Here is a 20,050-nt window from a genome sequence, read left to right as displayed (position 1 = left end):
ATACAAGGGGTCATAGGGAAACCCACTGTAAGAGACATTAGGAATAAGATGCTAGGAGGCCTCAGGGTCTTGAGTTACTTAGGGGCTTTGTGTTCCCACTGGGTTTATTTATACTTATGTATTTGAAGGTCAGATATTCTTTGATGCTCCCCTTCCCCTAGAGTGAAAGAAGTAGAGGGTCTTACTTCCTCCCCAGAGATAGCAGGAACAGCAGCTTCTGAACTCCACTCTTTCCTGAGAAAGAATAACTCAGTCCAACAGCTTCCTCTTTACCTGAAGCCTCACAACCTCTGCATGATTCTTCACTATTGTCTCCATTCCCATTAACTCATTCCAGGGGGCTTCATCTATTGTCCTCCTGCCTTGAAGCCCTATGTTTCTCCCATGGTGCCTCCTTACTCTCCACATATACCTCATTTTGTGGGCTTAATCCTGTCATTGGGTCTTGGGATCTGATCTTTTTTTCTGAACAGCTGGATTCCCCTTCTTTTATTGAGTACCCCTGTGGTACTCAAAGACAAACTCCTCTTTTTAGAAACATTTATCTATACTTTAGTTTGTTCTGGAACATTTACAGTAATTTCTCCTTTACTTCCCTTGCCTCTACGTTGGGTGGGTTATTGTTACCCTATGGATTGTTAGAGCGAGTTGACATAGACTGTACAATGGGGTTTGCACAATGCTCCCCACTCTTATTTTCCTCCCACTGATTCCAAAGACATTTGAAATATAGTACATTCTTCTCAATAATAATGTCACACATAAGAAAAAGTACCATAGCTACTGAGTTTAGGACTTTCCCCAACTGGTTCTGTATCGCCACCTAAATAACAAAGTGCCAGTTTTCTTTCCCCAATGTATGCATATTACTTCTATTGTCTTCAGCAAATAGACCTTTATTTTAGAGATATACTGAACTTTGACCACAGAGATTATACTTCATAAGTCAAGTAACGCTTGTAGTTCCTGTTGGCACAGTAACAGTTGATTTGAGAAGGTGAGCTGTTGCTTGGTCATGATCCATGATCTCTTCATCTCCACCGTCCTTCCTAATGGTCTGAAAAAAAGTTTCAGTTTTGATATCCCCCTTTCACAATGCTAAGCAATATGCCATCTTTTTTGACACTTGGAAAATGTGGTCATTTCCCTTTACTCACAGTTATATCAGAAATTCTGTTAGTTTTATGTTACAGGAATGTGCATAAAGAAATATACTTCTTAACTAGTGTTACAAGGTGTTTTGCATACTGTAAATCTGCTTGGCACACCTGTTTTTTAATGACCACTGGTAAAGCCCTTCTAAAATGAGAAGTCTTTAAGATTTCCATTGTAGTGCTTTACTATTTACCTGTTCAGGATCAAGCCAAAGCTTAATTTGTTTCAGTTCAAATAATTGTGCTATGGCTGTCTTACCTCTAGAAAAACTCAATTTCTGGAACCAGAAGACCTGAGTTTCCAAACATGACTCCTGTTTTCATTAAAAGATTTTTCTTTACATTCTCAAATTTGTAGCAGTCTGAACTGGGTATGTCCATATAAGAATGGGGGAGCTCCACTGTGAGAGGTATTGCTGTGATTCTTGCTTCACTACTATGTTTCCAGCCTTCCTGGACAGTGATTCTCTTGAAGGTGACCAGATAGGTTTCATAATCCTCTGTGTTGCTGAGTATCTTGACTTCAAGGTAGGCATAAGTCTTGGCTGTGCTATGGATTTGGTTGCCATAAACAGCCTTTCTGTGTTGGTAGCAATCATATGGGGAAGTTGTTTGATTGTAGTTATTGTGGCCCTCAGGACAGGTACACCTCTGGATGACCACCTGACTGCTTTCTATTCTAATTAACCACACACTGTCTCTTAACAAGTTTTGAGTAGAGCTCACCGGGAGTGGAATGCAATAATTAGGAGTTGCCTGCTATATTCCCCAGATGTGGTGTTTTGGCCAATTTGCACATCTGGTTTATTTTGTAGTAATTTATATTATTATCAGAATGTAAAAACATTCTTAATTTTTATTAGTTATATAAACAATAAAAACTGGAAATACAGTGACAAACTTGCAGTTGAACAGAAAGCCCAATCTGTTTGCTGCATTTGCAGCCACAACTTAAATTAGATGGAAAAAGTTACATGTTCTCGTTCAGTTCAAGAGTCTGTTTTTATATTACCCTTGTAAACAGACCCATAAATAAAACAAACTTACTCTCACAAAATACAGTCTCTCTAAGTTTCAGTACTTTCAAATGTAATGTAGTTTATATAACGCCAACAGGAAGTTTCTGAAAGTCTCTCACTAAGTCACTTGTGATGCAACAGCTGATTATTAAAATCTCAACCCCTGAGTTAAGGTAACCTTCAGTATGTCCACATCCAGAGCCCTCTCTGGTAAATGCAAATTATTCACAAGACTCCTGCCTTGGATCCAGTTGCCCTGGTCTCAGACAATCACTCTCTCTCTCTCTTCATCATAAATACATCCACAAGAACACAGTCCAGACTCATCTAGACTTCCCAGTGACATTCCCATTTTGGATTTGGCTTGCCTTTAAATAGAGCAGGTAACCACCCAGACATTTTTACCTGCAAACTGAAGCATACTGTCTTAAAAGGTCAGACAGTGCATGTGGTGTATCTTGAACTGGTTAAGGCCTTTACCATCATTCTCCGTGGTGACATCATAGAAAAGATAAATGCTTTAAACATTGACCCATATGTGGTAAGATGGATATCAAACTGAAAGACAGACGCCACATAGTGCAAGTTGCAGATGCTTCATCAGAAAGTATAAAAGTGGCCAGCAGTGTCTGTCTGGGCTTCGTGCTTGGACCTCTTATTTTTAGTATTTTCTTCTCAGTTCTCCAAGCCTTGTTGTCTCTAAACTTATGCTAGCCATTCCGTATGCCATCACATCCTCTACATACTTCCTACTTGGCCCAAATTAGTGCCAGGACTACTCTGCTTCTTCCCAGACTGGGTAACTTGCTGGGCAGATACCATTGTGGACCCACCACCCTATGTTACAATGAGCATATTACTGTATGTAAACATGCAATGACATCAGTACACATTATATTGATGCATACAAACTGAAAACACAATTATCCGAAATCCAACATGGCTGAACACTCACCAATTGCAAAAAGAAAACAGACTCTCCTTTTGTGATTTGTAAAATAAATAAAAAAATCTGACCACTAGTTTACAGACATTGTCTGCATAGTGGTGTTGTCACTGAAAGGGTTTTCAATATGGTATAAAAAACTGTGGACAGGTGATAGAGAAATGATGATACTGGATCATCTTATGTAGAACTGAATATGGAGTAACTGACTGGTTCAAGACTGCAAAAGAACTGTAACAAGGCTACATATTGTCACTTTACATATTTAATGCATATGCTAAATATAGCTTGCAAAATATTGGGTTAAACAAATTAGATCTGGGAATCAAAATTGCCAAGAAAATTATTAACAACTAATTTCACTCTGTTGGCTGAAACTGAAGATAATTTGAGGAAGTTGTTGATGAAGGTGAATGTAGAAAGTGCAAACGCTGACTAGCTGCCCAAAAATAAAATAACAAATAAATAAATAAAATGATGGTCATCTTGCCCTATCAATTATTGCAAGAAGATGGGGAGGAAGTGGAGGCAATGACAGATTTTATTTTCCTGGCTCAATTATTTTTACACATTGGGACTACAGCTATGAAATTAAAAGGCACTTGCTTATTTAAAAGAAAGCTATAGTAAATCTGGATAAGATTTTAAAGAAAAAAATATATAATATTGTCAACAAAGGTATGCATAGTCAAAAATCTTGTTTTCCCAGTGATGAAACAAGGCTGTGATAGTTGGACAATAAATAAGGTTGTGTGCTAAAAAAAACTATAGAGTTTGAGAAAACTTTGGAAAGTTTAATAGACTGCATGAAGATTAAATCACTCAAAATTTAAGGAAATGATACAAACTGCTCAGTGGAAGGTCTGACAGTAAAGAAAAAGTCTAATGCATAATGTGAACACAGGGAATAATTATGCTGGGAAAGGTCAAAAATGAAAGAAAGGAATGACAAACACAAAGATTGTTAGCATTGCCTAAGTAATGGATATGAGTTTTTTAGGAACCTGGCGAAGCAGCAGGCATGGTATACTAAAGTCCTTAAGTTTACAAAGAGTTAGGCTCATGTAAGTGACTAAGCAACATTAGCATAGTTTAACACAGTATGTTTATGCAGTTACACAGACAGGCTTTATACTCATAGATATTAATATACATTACACAGTGCAACTATTCCCTAATAAAACTCAGATTTGCTGACCCATTGGACCCATATCTACAGTCACGGCAACAGGTGCAGTTACATTTAGTAACAGAACTGGCCATGACCGTGGAGACTAAGGTGATCAAGATACATGTCTAGGTCGGTTGGTGGCAATATAAAGAATGTCATGGGAGTATAGGGGGAAAGGGGCTTATGTTTCAAGTCAGAGTGGCTATTCATATTACCATGGCACAATACTATGGTATTTTATATGGGAAAGTTTTTAGAAAAGGTAGGCCCACTTAAAGCAGGATGTGCAGAAAACTTTCTCAAGGCTACCATTGCAGTTCCATGAATGGAATTTAAATGTCAGAGATGACCAGTGTTCCAGAAAGCAATATTTCTGAGTTACAAATATGAGGAGAAGACAGGCACCTTCAGATGTGGGGAGGCTGTTTTTTGCTTTGATAAGAAATTAGTATACACAAAAGGGGTTGCTAAAGGAAACAACATGACATGCATTACTCTAAGAGTGCCTCTTGAGTCCTAGTACTGATTTAATTAGTGTAACAGTAGGTCAAATCAAGTGCATCAGAATCACAACAGCACTGACCCTTGTGGATTGTAGTTCAATGGTCAGAGTCTTAGATATTTATGCCTTCTTGGCCAACAGTGTAGACCACTGCCGTATACTTAGATAATTGGCATCTTGTCCTGAAGACACTTCCATTGGTGTGAGATATCCAACATCCATTATGCTGTTGTTAGAACAGAGAGAGAGAGAGGTTTCAGCAAGTGGCTTGTCTTCACAGAATTACACATCTATATGAACATAAATAATTATGTAAATAATTGCACTGAATTGCATTTTGCCATTTAAGTGGCCTAATTGTTGGTCCTAATCCCTAGTTTCTTTCTTATGGATGAATGACAGGCTAGTTCAGGACTTGTGTTAGCTTTAAGGCAGTTCCAGGCCAGTCAGTAGCAGAACTAAGTGTCTAAGAATTTCCCCACCCTCCGGCCCTGTTGTAGTTGTGTTCTTAAGTTCAGTGTATCTGTTTCTGTCTGCTCCTTAATGACAATTTGAAAACACAATTCCCTTACTCTCCATATTTATTGGCTGATGTAATACATAAATATAATTTTACAAAGATTCTCCTCTTAAGGTAAATACATTTGCCCTCTCACTGTAGTCCTTAAAACTAGAATACAGAATGCCCATCAAGCCAATATGAGTTGCTTTTTTAAACATGGTGGCTCTTGAGTTACCTGCCCTTACTACAAGTTCATCCTTGGTTGGTTCTCCAGGTCTCATCTTGTATGCTACTGAGCACTAGAGGTTTAAATCAGGAAGTTCCTTACCTTTGTCTGCATGTTCCTTTACTCACCTAAGAAATGATCAAGATGGAAGTCAGCCTTCTAGTTGTACCTCTGTTGCCAGCCTTTTAGTACTAGGTCTTCTAAGACAGTGTACAAACTACCTTATGATCTCAGATAATGAACTTATACTCAGCACTAATAACTCCATCTGTCAGAGGTGTAAACAGCTAATTAGTCTGGAAGACGCACTCTCACCTTTAGACTTTCCCCTGTGAGCTTCATATACCTCCACATGATGCTTCTCTAATCGCCCAAAGATGTTTTATGCTGAGGCTGTAAAACAATCACGTCAAGGGCCTCCTACAAATATTATGATTGTTTTAGCAAAAATCAGACCACTTGCCCATCTCATTCATACCTCTTATAAAGAGACACACTGAGTAAAGTACTTCAAATCTATCACTGAACACCAGCAGCAATAAAAATGTTTTAGTGATAGGGGGACTCTGCTGCCAGGCATACACATTCTTTACTCACAAGGCTGGAAAAGGAAACAGTCAGTTGTCTTTCAGGTGCCAGGATGAAATACAAAAGTGTTTTTTTAACCATTTATGTTTGTTAAAATTATGCCCTCATCTTGTAAAGGAGACTTTCTTATTCTAAAATGTGTAGCTTTTACTTTACTTACTTCAGTGGCCCTATATGTATTAAGTTCAATAAACTGCTTTTTCTGTTTACTGTATGCTGAACAACATTCCAATTACTGCCTTATTCCATATAATCCACCTCTGCCTTCTGATGATGTATTAGAGGAATGAAACAGTTCTGTAGTGGGTTGTAATGCATTTTGTAGTCTGCAGCAGGTTTTTTTTTTTTTTACGAAGAAACCAGAATGCAGCACAATCGGTCACTCAATTAGACAATAAATTGAAATAAATAAATAATTAAATAAATAACTAAATAAATACAGCTATATTCAAGTGAAAAATAACAAAACTAAGATGGAACTGCTTAAGATTTTAGTAAGGTGTATAGTGCTTAGCATACAGTGTAATAAAACAGATGTAAAACTAATAAATCATTGTCTACTATTGTTTTTAGTGAGAAAATTATTGATATATAAATCAACTTAATGACAGACTAAATGTACAGTGCAGTTGTACATTATACCAGAAAGGAATTAATGATGAAAAGAAAATATTTGGAGTAATTTATGCATCTGTGAAAAAGAAGATACAGCCAAGTGATTGTTCCATAGCAAACAACTGTTCTCCACAGTGTGACAGAGTATGTGTCCAACTGCTTGTAAATCTGATAACTCCACAGGGACAACTTCATTTTGCCTTCTGTTCAAACATCTCAGCTGTCACTGATTTTGCTTCAGGTTTGCCTTGACCCTCCTAAAGGTTTTTAATTTATGGTAAATCACTAAGAATTGCAGTCAGTCAGTCAATAATGCCAGACAGAGTTTCATGCTTCCTATTGTTCTTTTAACTTTTTAAGTGAATTAGAGACACATTTAAAAACTGTGCCTGATTTGCTCATTTGTCCTCCCATTGTTTTGGCTTTGTCCAGAATTCTTAAATCAAAAAAGTTGAGAGGTATGCTGCTGTCTGTTCAACAGTGCTAAGTGTTTTTACCAACTTAGTTGGTGAAATACTCCACTCTTCTATGGTTTCTCTTTCTTTTCTTTTTTTTTTTCTGTAACTAGTATTCTGGACAAATCCAGAATGTATGTGATTCACACATCTGCAGTTTTCTATCTAAAAGTGATAAATCAAATCACTGGTAGACATTTTATTAGTTTTACATCTGTTTTAACTCTGATTGCTAAGTACTGTACACCTTACTAAGAATCATATTCTGCTCCATCTTACTTTGTTACCATCCACTTGAATAACTGTGTTTATTTATCGATTTATTCTTTGAATGAGTAACTGATTGTGCTGCATTCTGGTTACTTTGTAATAAAATCTACTGCAGGTTACAGAAAACATGCCAACCCACTACAGGAAGTAATTGGACAGTTCACATCATACACTAAACAGAAGCACTAGTTTATTAAAACTTAATAAATATAGGTTCATTGAAGTAACTAAAGTAAAACTATGCATTTTAGGATAAGAAAGTCCACTTTATAAATTGAGGGCATAATTATAACAAAAATAAATTACCAAAAAATGCTTTGCACTTGATCTTTAAGGACCTTTATGCTTGACAAGTATGTCCACGATATGGTAGTGATTCCATAGCCGAATCTAGCACTAAGTGACCTGGGGCCCATTGATTAGGAAGGGGGACCACTTGCTGGGGGCTGCCACAGCTTTTAATTAAACAATAAAATTACATTTCTCCTTTAAGGATGCAGTGCTTCTCTGCAATCACTTCTTAAGGGCACATGCATAGACACATTGAAACCCGCATCTGTGAGTGCATAAACATTGAAACCTTCTGCTGCATTTATGTGCAGGATTTAAACAGATAACTTGCTGCCATGCTGTGAGAGAGATGAGCCATTCCATCCTTCAGCAGGGGGGGGGGGGTGTAATGCCTGTGATGCTGCCAGCCCAGCTAGCTGGGATTTTGTAAATAATTCTATGTCATTTGTCCAGCCCAGCTAGCTGGAATTTTGTAAATAATTCTATGTCATTTGTGAATATTGCTATGCTTTATACAGAACTGTATGTTATGTACTGAGCTTCAAGAATGTAACCACAGTGTATCGTACAGGAAAAGAACAGAAATGTATGTAAACTATATACCTGTACAAATGTATGTTTTAATAGTAGAAGCTGGAACATACAGAGTTAACTTGCAAAGCTTCAAAAAAATAAGTTGAAAAGCAAAGTGTTTTATGATTGTGTTATCTCAGTTTCAGTACAGCAAGCAGACCCAATGTGTAGAGCTAGAGGTTTTCCTATTGTTTTGAAACAGAACTACTTACTAGGTTTCAAATGTAAAAGTGTTATTATTGTTCTGTGACCTCCTAGCAGCTGCACATCTCAGAGATATGTACTTCTCACACAGAGGTGATAACATTCTTAGTTTTGTTAGCCTGGAAACTGAAGGCAGGTGACAAAGAGTGATCTCATCCAGGCTAACCCAGCAGTGATATGTAATATTAACTTAAAAACTCTCTCAGACAGGCAGACTGGGTATTTTATATCTTGTCTTGGACCTAGAAACATCCATTCAGCACTTCTGCATCTGCCTCGCTATGTAAGTAAGTCTAGGGTACAATAATTTATTTTATATATAGATAGGAATATAGTAATGATTAGTTTAGATGTTTTCTGTATTTATTTGAGACTGTCCTGCAATGTTGTTTTAAAATATTTACTGTGATTCTGAACTCTGTAGTCACTGTGCTGAGTTATTGAGTATTGTCTTGTTCTTTTATTGTTTATTATTAAATATATTTAAACCTTTTAATTGTGACTGGTTTGTTTAGAGATATTTAAGCTCTCAGAGTACTTGCATATGTATTTGGTGACATTGTATAGGCCACTCCAATAGCCTTGAGTGTCTTGATCACACTTACCATTTGGATAATGGTAACATCACACAGTAGAATTGGTCACCCTTTGGGAAGGGCCTTATAGTAGCTGATAAAGAGCTGGCTTTTAGTCTGCGCAGAAGGAGGCATAGTTAGTAAACCTGTGCCAGCCTTTCCCAGGAGTATGTGTACGTGTGTGTGTGTGTGTGTGTGTGTGTGTGTGTGTGTGTGTGTGTGTGTTTGTATATAAATCATATTTCAAAGTGTGTGTGTCAGCTACATTGGCAGGGACACGAAGCACTGGTAGGACAGAGTGGGTGCTGGAGGTTTTGGCTTGACCTCTTGGCTAAAATCTTAACCCTATAGCTGTGCCAGTGGGGTGTCTTATTGGGGATCTGGAGAAAGAGGGAGAAATCATCTCCAGACTGACTGTGATCTCTGTGTGCTCTTAAGGGAAATTGTACTTTACTGTGTGTGTACTCGTCATCCTCCCAATCTGTACGTCCCTCACTGGTGCTAGTGGTGAGGATTGAGGCTCCTTGATTACTGGGCCAGTGCAGGGGCATCACAATGCCTTAGATAGCAATGGCAGGTTAGTTCATTAATTTGCTCAGGCCTCAAACCCTGTACCTTAATTACAGGAGACAAGAGCGTGAATACTCTACACCAACTACCAGACTTCTCCCTTTCAACTGTCCAGATTTTCGCAAAATGTCCAGATTTTTCACTCACATTTTTGATCTGTTCCTCATTAAATTTGTCGTTTTCTGGGAAATCACTGGGAATTGATAATGAGAGACATTTGAATTTCTGATTTCATATCATTCAGAAAATGCATACTAACACAAAACCTTTTATTCTAACAACTTTCTAAGTTTATAACATTAATATTTAAAATATGTCCCTACTTTTGGGCCATTGCCACCCATTCTTTGGGGCTTTGTTGAGATTTCTTGTGCTATGAGGTTGAGAGTTATGCTGCTCACTTGGTTATCAGGAGTGCATTTTCAAGGAATGTGAGTTTCAGTGTCTTTTCAATTATGTGAGCTTCAAAGGAAAGGAAGTTTACTGTTGCTCATGCTAAGTCTGTTTTCAATTTACAGCTGTTTTGTTTAGCAAATGGCTGTAAGTGTTTGTCCTATAAGACTTACAAGCAGTGTTAGTAGTACAACCGGTAGCATACTTGTTTTAAATACAGAAGGCTGTGGGTTCACTCCCACTCCATGTAGATGGTTTGCTGATCCTGTGGTGCAGTTTAAGAGAAGATGGATGTGCTACATTAATGAGTGCATTCTCCTTTGGGTGAGATGTTTAGTAACTATGAACCTGTTGTCAATTTGCCAGCCATTCCCTTTTGCAGCATTACCAGCTTACCATTTATTTTTAATGTAACACAGACAATTTAATCTTCAAGGGCAGAAGGCACTGAATTTGTTGATGTAACACTGAATTGTAAAGTTGTTTTTCAGCAGCAACCTCTTCATTAGTCACAGATCTCTTTAATGTGGAATCATTCAAATGACTTTTACTTCTGCAGAGATTGTACATATTGACTGATGGATTGTAATGACAGATGTTTGAGTGGCCTTTTGTAGTTGAAATGTTCTGAAACCAGTAGTTTTGTCATTATTGGTTCATATGTTTTATTCCATTACTTACGGGAAAAGTGTTCAAAACTATAGACTTAAAATACTCTTTAACAAGTGCTGTTGTATTATACAAGGAATATAATCTAATACAATAAAGAAAGTGAATAAAAAAACACATGGATGCATATGCATGTTCCTAAAAATGTGTGGAAGGGGCCTGTGGTATGAAAAGTGCCCAAAAGTAAACTTAATCTGCCCTGGCCAGATGCATTTTCTTTGAATGTGGGTTTCAATGCAATTTCAATGAATCAGACATTGACTGTTGTTCATGCTAAGTCTGTTTTCATTATGAGAATGTATTGTTTTGTTTAGCAAATGGCTATCAGTGTTTGTGGTACAAAATTTGAAATAAAAGGTTTAAATTAATTCCAGATATCTGTAATCATTGTAGAAGTAAAGAAAAAAATAGTATGCACACTGACAGGTTTGAAAGGTGTTTATGGAAACTGGGGAGAAATAGCCAAGTTATGGGACATTGGAATGGCTGGCTGGATCCATTACTCTGCCTAGGAACCTATTTGATCATGATCCGGCTCTGAGTGGTGCATGTGGGAGAGAATAACACAAGAAGTAGAATCCTGAGAGATATGCAGAGAGACATGTCAGAACATTCCAGGCATGTTATTAATGCAGGTAAGAAACTAGTCCTGAATGGAATCCTTCATCACCTTAAATGATGTCTAGACATGAAGAAAAAATAGCTTAAATAGTTATTTAAATAGCTGGTGTCATTCCAAGGGGATCCAGTCATGGTTGGATTCATATAGAGGGTAACTAGGCAGCCATCTAGGATACTGTTCTCACTTCTCTTGTACTCTTGTTGAGGCACTTTTCAGGTATTCATTTATTTTTTATAGTAAAGAAAAGCAACATTTTTTTTATTATAAAATAAATAAATAACTAAATAATAATAATAATAATAATAATAATAATAATAATAATAATGATGGAAATGTTTCCCTAGCTGAAAAACAAGAATGTCACCCTAGGGAGAAAGTCCAACAAATATGGTGATTTGATTTTGTGGCCTCCTGCTTGTTCAGCCCATAATCTATATTGACAATGAACTAGGTAGCTTGTGGGTGGGACAAGAGCAAGAAGTCAACAAATTCAAAACAAACAGAGTCTGGCATAAGAGAAAGCTCGATGATGACATTTCGTAAGTTTTTTTTTTCTGGCAGAAAACTGAATACTTTGGATGTCTGCTGAGGGCTGGCTAGTCATCAGCTGTCCCTGATTTTGCAGAATGTGCCTGATTTTGCTTGCCTTGCCCCTGGCCTTTGCCTATCTGTCAACTATCTGGATTTTTGCCACATACGTTTGGTCTGTTCAACATAAATTTTTCAGTTTTCTGGCAAATCATTGAGGGCAAAACTCAGTAAATAATGACAGACATGTAAGTTTCAGTCTTCATATCCTTCATAAAATACATCCTAATCCAAAATCTGTTATACTAGCAACTTCTAAGTTTATAAGAACAATATTTGAAATTTGTCCTTCATTTTGGACTTTAACCCTCCAATAGTTTTGACTCTGTCCATATTTCTTGTAATGAGAAATTAAGAGGTATTTCCTTGTATTTTTTTTTTATTTTATTTCCCTGTAATCCACTGAGGATTACAGTCAATCAGAAATGCCAGACATACAAATTCTATGTTTTCCCCCAGAAAATGTCTGTTGATGCAAAACCTGTTTCTCTACTAACTAAATGAATTTGAGTAATAGAAAATACTAGACTGTCTGTTGAGCAATATGGCTAATGGCTACTTTTTGCTCAATATTCTGACTTTACAGGATTATTGTAATTTACATGAAAGAGCTTGGAATACTTCAGTGGGTAACAGTTGTTTCCATGGAACAAAGTGAAATGCAATCCATGGCTTTTATTTTTAGTTATAACTGATGTGTTTGGGTGGGAGCTGTCAGTAGAAAGTAACCCTCTTGTAGTTTTCTCAATTTAAAGAGCCACTATCTGCCTTTCAGATATAGGTTCATAGGTTCATAGGTTCATAGGTAGGTACTAGGCTAGCTGCTCGAGGGCATTTATAAGCCTAGCCAGAGTATGTCGGCTTTCACCACCAAATTAATTAATTAACTGATCCTCTGTCAAGCAGAGCCAATGAAGTGATCCTAGGGGTGTATTTTCTGTTACCCATCCACCCGTCAAGATTTCTCTTGAAGAGTGTTAGTGAGGGGCTTTGTCTAATGTAGTTTGGAATTTTGTTCCAAAGCATGGAGAGTCTCTGTGACAGGAATCTATCCCTCCAGCATGTTCTATTTATTGTTGTGGTGAGGTTTAGCTCACTAGAGCACGTGGCTTGCAGTGACTTGGATTTCTTTAGGTGGAGTATGTCCATCAATTCTGAGTTGGGCATGGCTTTGTAAGTCAGGCAGAGATCACCTCTGAGTAAGCGATATGCCACTGAGTACAGCCAGAATTTTTTCAGTCAGGCTGCATAGGACAGATGAGGTACTTTTGTGGACTTTCCAGCTGTTGGAAGTGTTTTGTGAGGTACATCCCAAATGGGGCATTGTACTCTATGATGGGTCTGATGAGTGACGAGTAGAGGGGCACTATAACCTCTTTATTTCTAGATGCAAACCCTTTAGTAATTAGATGGGCCACATAGAAGGATTTCCTAACTACTTTGGCAATATGATTGTCAAAGGAGAGATTACTATCTACATGGGTCCCCAGATCTCTTATTACCTCTTCTGTAGGGGCTGCCACCTATGTGGTAATTTGTGGGTGTTTTGTTTTTCCCAAATGGGTTGACTATGCATTTTTTGGCATTTAGCTTGAGGCCAGGATTTTAACACCAGGGGTCCTTCTCAGTAAGGCCGTTTTGGAGGATGTCCGTGTCAGCCGGAGAGTCAATTATGGCTCCCAGTTTGCAGTCATTGGCAAACTTGGTTAGCCATAGTCCTCCTGTGTTTGCCTGTACTTCTGAGAAGTATATGCCGAACAGTAGGGGTCCCAGGACCAAGCCTTTTGGGACACCACTTGTGACTGGTTTAGAGTCAGACCTGGAGCCCGCAATTCTTACCGTGTGAGTTCTGTCTGTAAGCCAGTTGGCAACCCATCTTGTGACAGAGGGGTTTATGTTCAGATTGGTGAGTTTTTCTGTAATACCCGAGTGGGGGAATGGTGTCAAAAGCCTTGGCAAGGTCAAGATAGGCTGTGTTCATAGGGTCATAAGTTCATAGGTTGATACTAGGCTATCAGCCCTAGGGCCTATACAAGCCTAGCCATAACAATTCCCTGGCTATTTCTTCCCACACTATTTACTTCCCTGGACCCCTGTCTAGCAGGGCGACTAACATGATCCCCAGGGTGAATTTCCTTTCTCCCATCCAATCATCAAGGTTCCTTTTGAAGAGGGCCAAAGATGCACTCTGCTTGACATGTATGGGCAATCTATTCCAGAGTCTGTGGAGTCTCTGGGTCAGGAACCTAACCCTCCAGCATGTTTTGTTTATTGTGATGACAAGGTTTAGATCCCTGGAGCGTGTGGCTCTGAGGGATTGGGATTTCTTTAAGTGTAGCATGTCCAACAGTTCTGGGTTTGACATGGCCTTGTATGTTAAGCAGAGATCGCCTCTGAGTAGACGATATGCGACAGAGTATAGCTGGAGTTTTTTTAAGGTGGTCAGCGTAGGGCATCTGCTTTAGGCCTGTGATTCTTTTAGTGAGCTATTTCTGCGGCCTTTCCAGTTGTTGCAGATGTCTTGAGAGGTACATACCAAATGGGGAGTTGTATTCTATAATGGGTCTAATGAGGGATGAGTACAGTGGGACAATGACCTCCTTTTTTCTAGATGAAAAGCCCTTAGTGATGAGGTGTGCCACATAGAAGGATTTCCTGACTATTGTGGCGATGTGGTTATCGAAGGTGAGACCACTGTCCACCTGTGTCCCTAAGTCTCTTATCACACTTTCGGTGTTTAGTGTACTGCCACCTATATGGTAATTTATGGATACATGTTTTTTCCCAAAGGGGATAACTATATATTTCTTGGCATTGAGCTTCAGCCCATGGCTCTGGAACCAAGCATCTGTTTCTGTAAGGCCATTTTGTAGAGTATCCATATCATTTGGGGATTCAATAATGGCTGCCAGTTTGCAGTCATCTGCGAACTTTGTTAGCCAGAGTCCCTTAGTGTTGGCCTGTACTTCAGAGAAGTAGATGCCAAACAAGAGCGGTCCTAGGACTGAACCCTGAGGTACTCCACTTGTCACTTGTCTGGAGCTGGATTTGGAGTCGGCTACTTTTACAGTGTGGGTTCTATCAGTAAGCCAGTTAGCAACCCATTGGGTGATGTAGGGATTATTGCCCAGCTTAGTAAGTTTATCTATGATTCCAGAGTGGGGGATGGTGTCAAAGGCCTTGGCAAGGTCTAGATAGTCTGTGTGGACCACCTTACCCTTGTCCATGGCTCTGGAGACTGATTCAAAGAAGTCAATCAGGTTCAGGAGACAAGATCGGCCCTTCACGAACCCAAACTTGGTGGGGTCCAGTGTTTGAAGGTTGCCAACGTCTTTGTTTATAAGTTCCATAATAATATGCTCCATGGCCTTGCAGATAAGGCTCATCAGACTGATGGGATGGTAGTTTCCAGGATCCAAGGGGGATCCCCCCTTGTGGAGTGGGATAACTGTAGCTCTGCGCCACTCAGTGGGCATGAAACCTGAGGTGAGGCTATGATTAAACATGACTTGGGTGAGGTGCCAGTTCATATTGTAGTTCATGTAGTACACAGCCCGGGATGTCATCTGGTCCCATGGATGTTGTATTCTTAGCTTTGAAGAGTGCGTTTTTTACCTATGTGGCCGTTATTATCGGAATTTGGAAATCTTCCGGTATTGAGATGGGCCATTTAGGGGGTAAGAGGGGGGTGAAGCTGGCACTGAATCGATTTGCCAGGATATTGGCAATATCCTTGGGATCAGTATATTTAATGCCATTCTGTTTTAGCTCAGAGCAGATCTGAGCATTGCCATTTAGATTATTGACATAGTTATAGAATGCCTTGTGGTTGTCTTTGGAATCTTTGGCAATTTTATTTTTGTAACTAGCTTTGGAGGATTTTATGAGGGATCTCAGTTTCTTACTGAGGCTAGTAAGGGAGTTTTTTGCACCCTGGGAATTTCCTCTTTTCTGCAACAGTATCTTCCTTTTGTTATAAAGTTTGTTTATGGCAGGGGACCACCAGATTGGCTTCCTTTTTTGGATGAGAGCATCTTGGTTCTATTTGGGATAGCACAATTCATGCATGAGTGGATGTGCTCGTACAGTGCCTTAGTGTAGGATTCAGCAGTTGAACTTTCAGTTCCCGTCTGCATAGGTGTCATGAAGTTTGTCACTTCTGACTTGAGTAGCATGAAGTTGGCTTTGGAGATGTTTTTTATGGAGGTTTCCTTACTGGGGGGTGGAGGTGGGATGTGGATGTTAAGGGTGATTAGCTTATGGTCAGACCTGACTAACGAGGGGGTGACCATAGGTGTGGAGCATCGATTTCCCATGTTGGTAATGACCAGGTGTAGGATATTGGAGCACCTGGTGGGACTATGGATTAGTTGATCCATGGCATTTGAATTTATGAATTCCAAGAACCATTGGGCAAAGGTGTTGGTACATGAGTAGTTTTCCCAGTTAATGGCAGGGTAGTTAAAATCACCCAGTATTAGGGTGTTTGGTTCTATCTTAATATTTTCTAGTATGTTTAGAAAGGTGTAGTGAGTATCTTGGGGTATGGTGGGGATCTGTAGCAAGCTACAATTTGGATTGCAGTCTTACCTAGTGTTAATTGCACCTGGAGAATTTCAGATGCATTGTGTTGGGCAACTAGCCCGGTGGTGTGAATATTCTTGGTGAATATTGACACTCCTCTAACTTTAGTGTGAACAACCTTTCCCTCATCCCTGGCCTTGGTGACTGTCTTGAAGAAGTCATCCAGGTTTAGTAGGCATGATCTGCCCTTAACAAAGCCGAACTGGGTCAGGTCAAGTGTTTGGCGGTTCCCAATGTCTTTGTTAATGAGTTCCATGATGATGCGCCCCATAGCCTTGCAGACCAGGCTAGTCAGGCTTATGGGGTGATAGTTACCAAGGTCAGTTGTGTCCCCTCCTTTGTGGAGTGGAATAATCATTGCTGTGCACCATTCTTTGGGCACATAGCCTATGGAGAGGCTGAGGTTGAACAGCGTGTTAAGGTGGGGGGATAGTTCGTTCTGTAGTTCGTGCAAGATGCAGCCTGGGACACCATCTGGCCCCATTGATGCTGTGTTTTTGGCCTTTGACAGGGCTGTTTTCATCTGTGCATCTGTGATTTCCGGGACACTACAGATTTCCGGTATTGTTGTGGGCCCTTTTGGGAGTAAGAGGGGGTGAAGTTTGCACTTAATCTATCTGCCAGGTTGTTGGCAATATCAGTACATTCAGTATATTTTGTGCTATTTTGCACTAGTTCAGTGCATATCTGCAAGTTGCCACTTAGATTCTTAACATAGCCAATTGTTGAAATTGATAATTTTTTCTTTATACTGATGTATGATTCTTGGAGAGGGCAGGATGCTACTCAGGGTCAGGGTCATACCAGCCTGGGCTACATGATCAGAGAGCCTTTCCATGTCTATTTTCATGTAGTCCAGGGTGGTACGTCTCAGGTCATTCACACCAACATGAACAATGACAGAGTTATATTTGTACTTGTTCTGGAGTGACCTGACTGCTTGTGTTATGTGGCGGATTCTGGCTCCTGACAGGTTGCTAACAGTAACCTTCTGCTTGTCCAGCTTAGTGAGTGGGACATCAGTGTGCCTGACAATAGAGTCACCTATTACTAGTGTGTTAGGTATGTTATTTCACCTTAAGGGCTGTGATTGTGCTGCACACTGATTTTGTGTTTTATGTGTTGTCTGGTTTGTGATGGGAGGTGCAGGTTGTTTGGGTGTCTGCTTTGGTGAGGTCGTCTGTTTCTTGGGTGTGGTTTGTATCCTGGGCCTTAGAAACTTGGTAGTTTTTGAAAGAATGGTAGATGTGAAAGAAGCAGTCTGTTTGTGTTGTGAATCGGTAGTGCAAAGTACATCCTTGGAAGCCGGTGCCTGCTCAGCGGCTCCGGACCCATCCAAGGGTGAGACAACAGCAGGATCCTTAGTTGAAGAAGAGTTTTATGGCATACTGGACTCCAAAAGGGTCTCGGTAGCAGCCTGCAAATCCACAGAAGCGGGAATCAGGGGCTGTGAAAAGCACCTCACTGAGGTGAATTGACAACTAGCTTAATGGAAGCATTGTCGGTAGGTTTGGACCTATGAGGTCTGTCTCTGTCTTTATCCTTACGTTTTTTCAGAAGATCTGCTGTCAGCTGGCTTACCAATGCCATATCAGAATTCGAGGACTGTAAGCAAAAATATGTAGCTACAATAAGGGTCTGACAACGTATAGTTCTGACGTTGAACAAAGCACAAAACCGACAGTGGGGGACATCATGGTATGGGCCTAAGCAAGAATGAAAGTCTTGGTGTGGTATTTGCTTTCCACAGATGCGAATTTTTAATTTTTTTGACATCGGTTAGTGCAAGACAAAAGCATCCCCAATGGGGTACTTAGCTTTAGAAGACTGCAGCTTCAATTCGGAAGACGAAACTCAAGTAGTGGTTGACCAGCTCTCGTGCAAACTGCTTCTGATTCGGGTTCCATGGCAAGAAAAACTGATGTAATGGTGTCACCTGCCCCACCTCACACCACTGATGACCTGATGCCAGTCCTAAAGCGACAGCAACCGATGCAGAAACACCAAGCCTCTGGCACTCGGGCCGGCCGAGGGCCACCCCAGCAGGGACAACTCAAATGTGATGACCGCAACAGTGAAACATGATTTTAGAGCACCTCCATGGCTTCTGGGGGCACCGTGGCCACAGACCCCCAACTTAATTCACATATTTCCTTCACATTTATTATAGTGCATTCCTGGAGATTTTGGTTATGTTAAAAGTATGCAGGAAGATATAAAACTGAAGAGTAACGCTGAATGTTTTTCCTTAATCAGGATTATTGTTCAGACCATCATTTAATAAAAAAGGGTGTTTAAAAAACTTTGAAATACAGATCAGATCACTTTAAAATCCCATGGCTTCTGGGGGCCCAGTGGTGTCCAGAACTCTGTATTAATTCATTTATTTCCTCTATAGTTATTACAGTGCATCCCAGTCAGTTAGAATGTGTTGAAAAGGATGCAGAGAAAAGCAAGGCTGAAGAATAAGACTAACTTTTTCCCCTTAATTATGATTTTTTCATGCAAGCATTGGATAAAACACTTTATTTAAAAACTCTAAAGTGCATCTCAGGGCATCTGGGATGCCTTCATGACTTCTTGGGGTCTAATGTCCCTCAGACACTCCTCCTTAATTAACTTACTTCCTCCACAGTTATCAGAGGGGAGTCTTGGCTAGTTAGGATGTGTTGAATGAATGAATACAGGGAAAAAATGAAGAGCAAGAGAAACTGTGAGAAAATGATGAAAAAAGTAATCTGGATGGTGTGGATATGCCAAACTGGTGGGGGGAGGAGCACTGGGCAATGTGCATGGGGGGATAATAGGAAGCAGAGGAGGGGGGGTGCCATGGAACTCTTCGCCTTGGGCACCAGTTCACCTAAGACCGGCCCTGGAGCCAGTATGTGTCAACATGGAATGACATGCTTGACAGTCCAGCTTGTTTCAGTAAGGATGGCCTGCACCTCTTGGTTCAGGGCTTTTTCATACTAGCTTAAGCCTTTACTGCCCCCCAGTGCCCCTTTTATGCCAATTCTAGTTGATGAATATTCCAATGTAACTAATCAGATTGCATTAAGGTGGTACTCCTTAACGCCAGAAATGTAAGCAATAAATTGCCTAATCTTGAAGCACTCCTGCATTTGGATAATATTTGTTTGCTAAGTTACTGAAACATGGTTTAAATGTAAAGAGATCACTTCCTCTATACCAGGGTTTTACTTTTTTCATGCTATCATGCAGATATGGCAACTGTGATAGAGTCTCCATATTTGTCAATGAGCATATTACTCCCAGGCAGGTCCTTAGGTACTCATAAACTGAACTCACTGAACTACAGATTACTGTAGGTAGGACTAATTATCTACCAATTGCTTCTTACAAAATACCTTCAGTGTTCTAAATGATCTTCCTATTAGCAAAACTTTCCTTATTTTGGGTGACTTTAACTAGCTTTCAGTAAACTAGGACACATATACCTCCAATGTAGGATATACCCAACCTAATCTAGATTTAATAAACACAAATTCCCCTGAGCATCTGGTAAATAAGCC

Source organism: Protopterus annectens, chromosome 6.part0, assembly GCF_019279795.1.
Source record: "Protopterus annectens isolate FY-2018-M chromosome 6.part0, PAN1.0, whole genome shotgun sequence".
NCBI classification, from domain to species: domain Eukaryota; kingdom Metazoa; phylum Chordata; order Ceratodontiformes; family Protopteridae; genus Protopterus; species Protopterus annectens.
The sequence above is the reverse complement of the archived record's forward strand: the minus strand, read 5'-3'. Positions refer to the sequence as shown.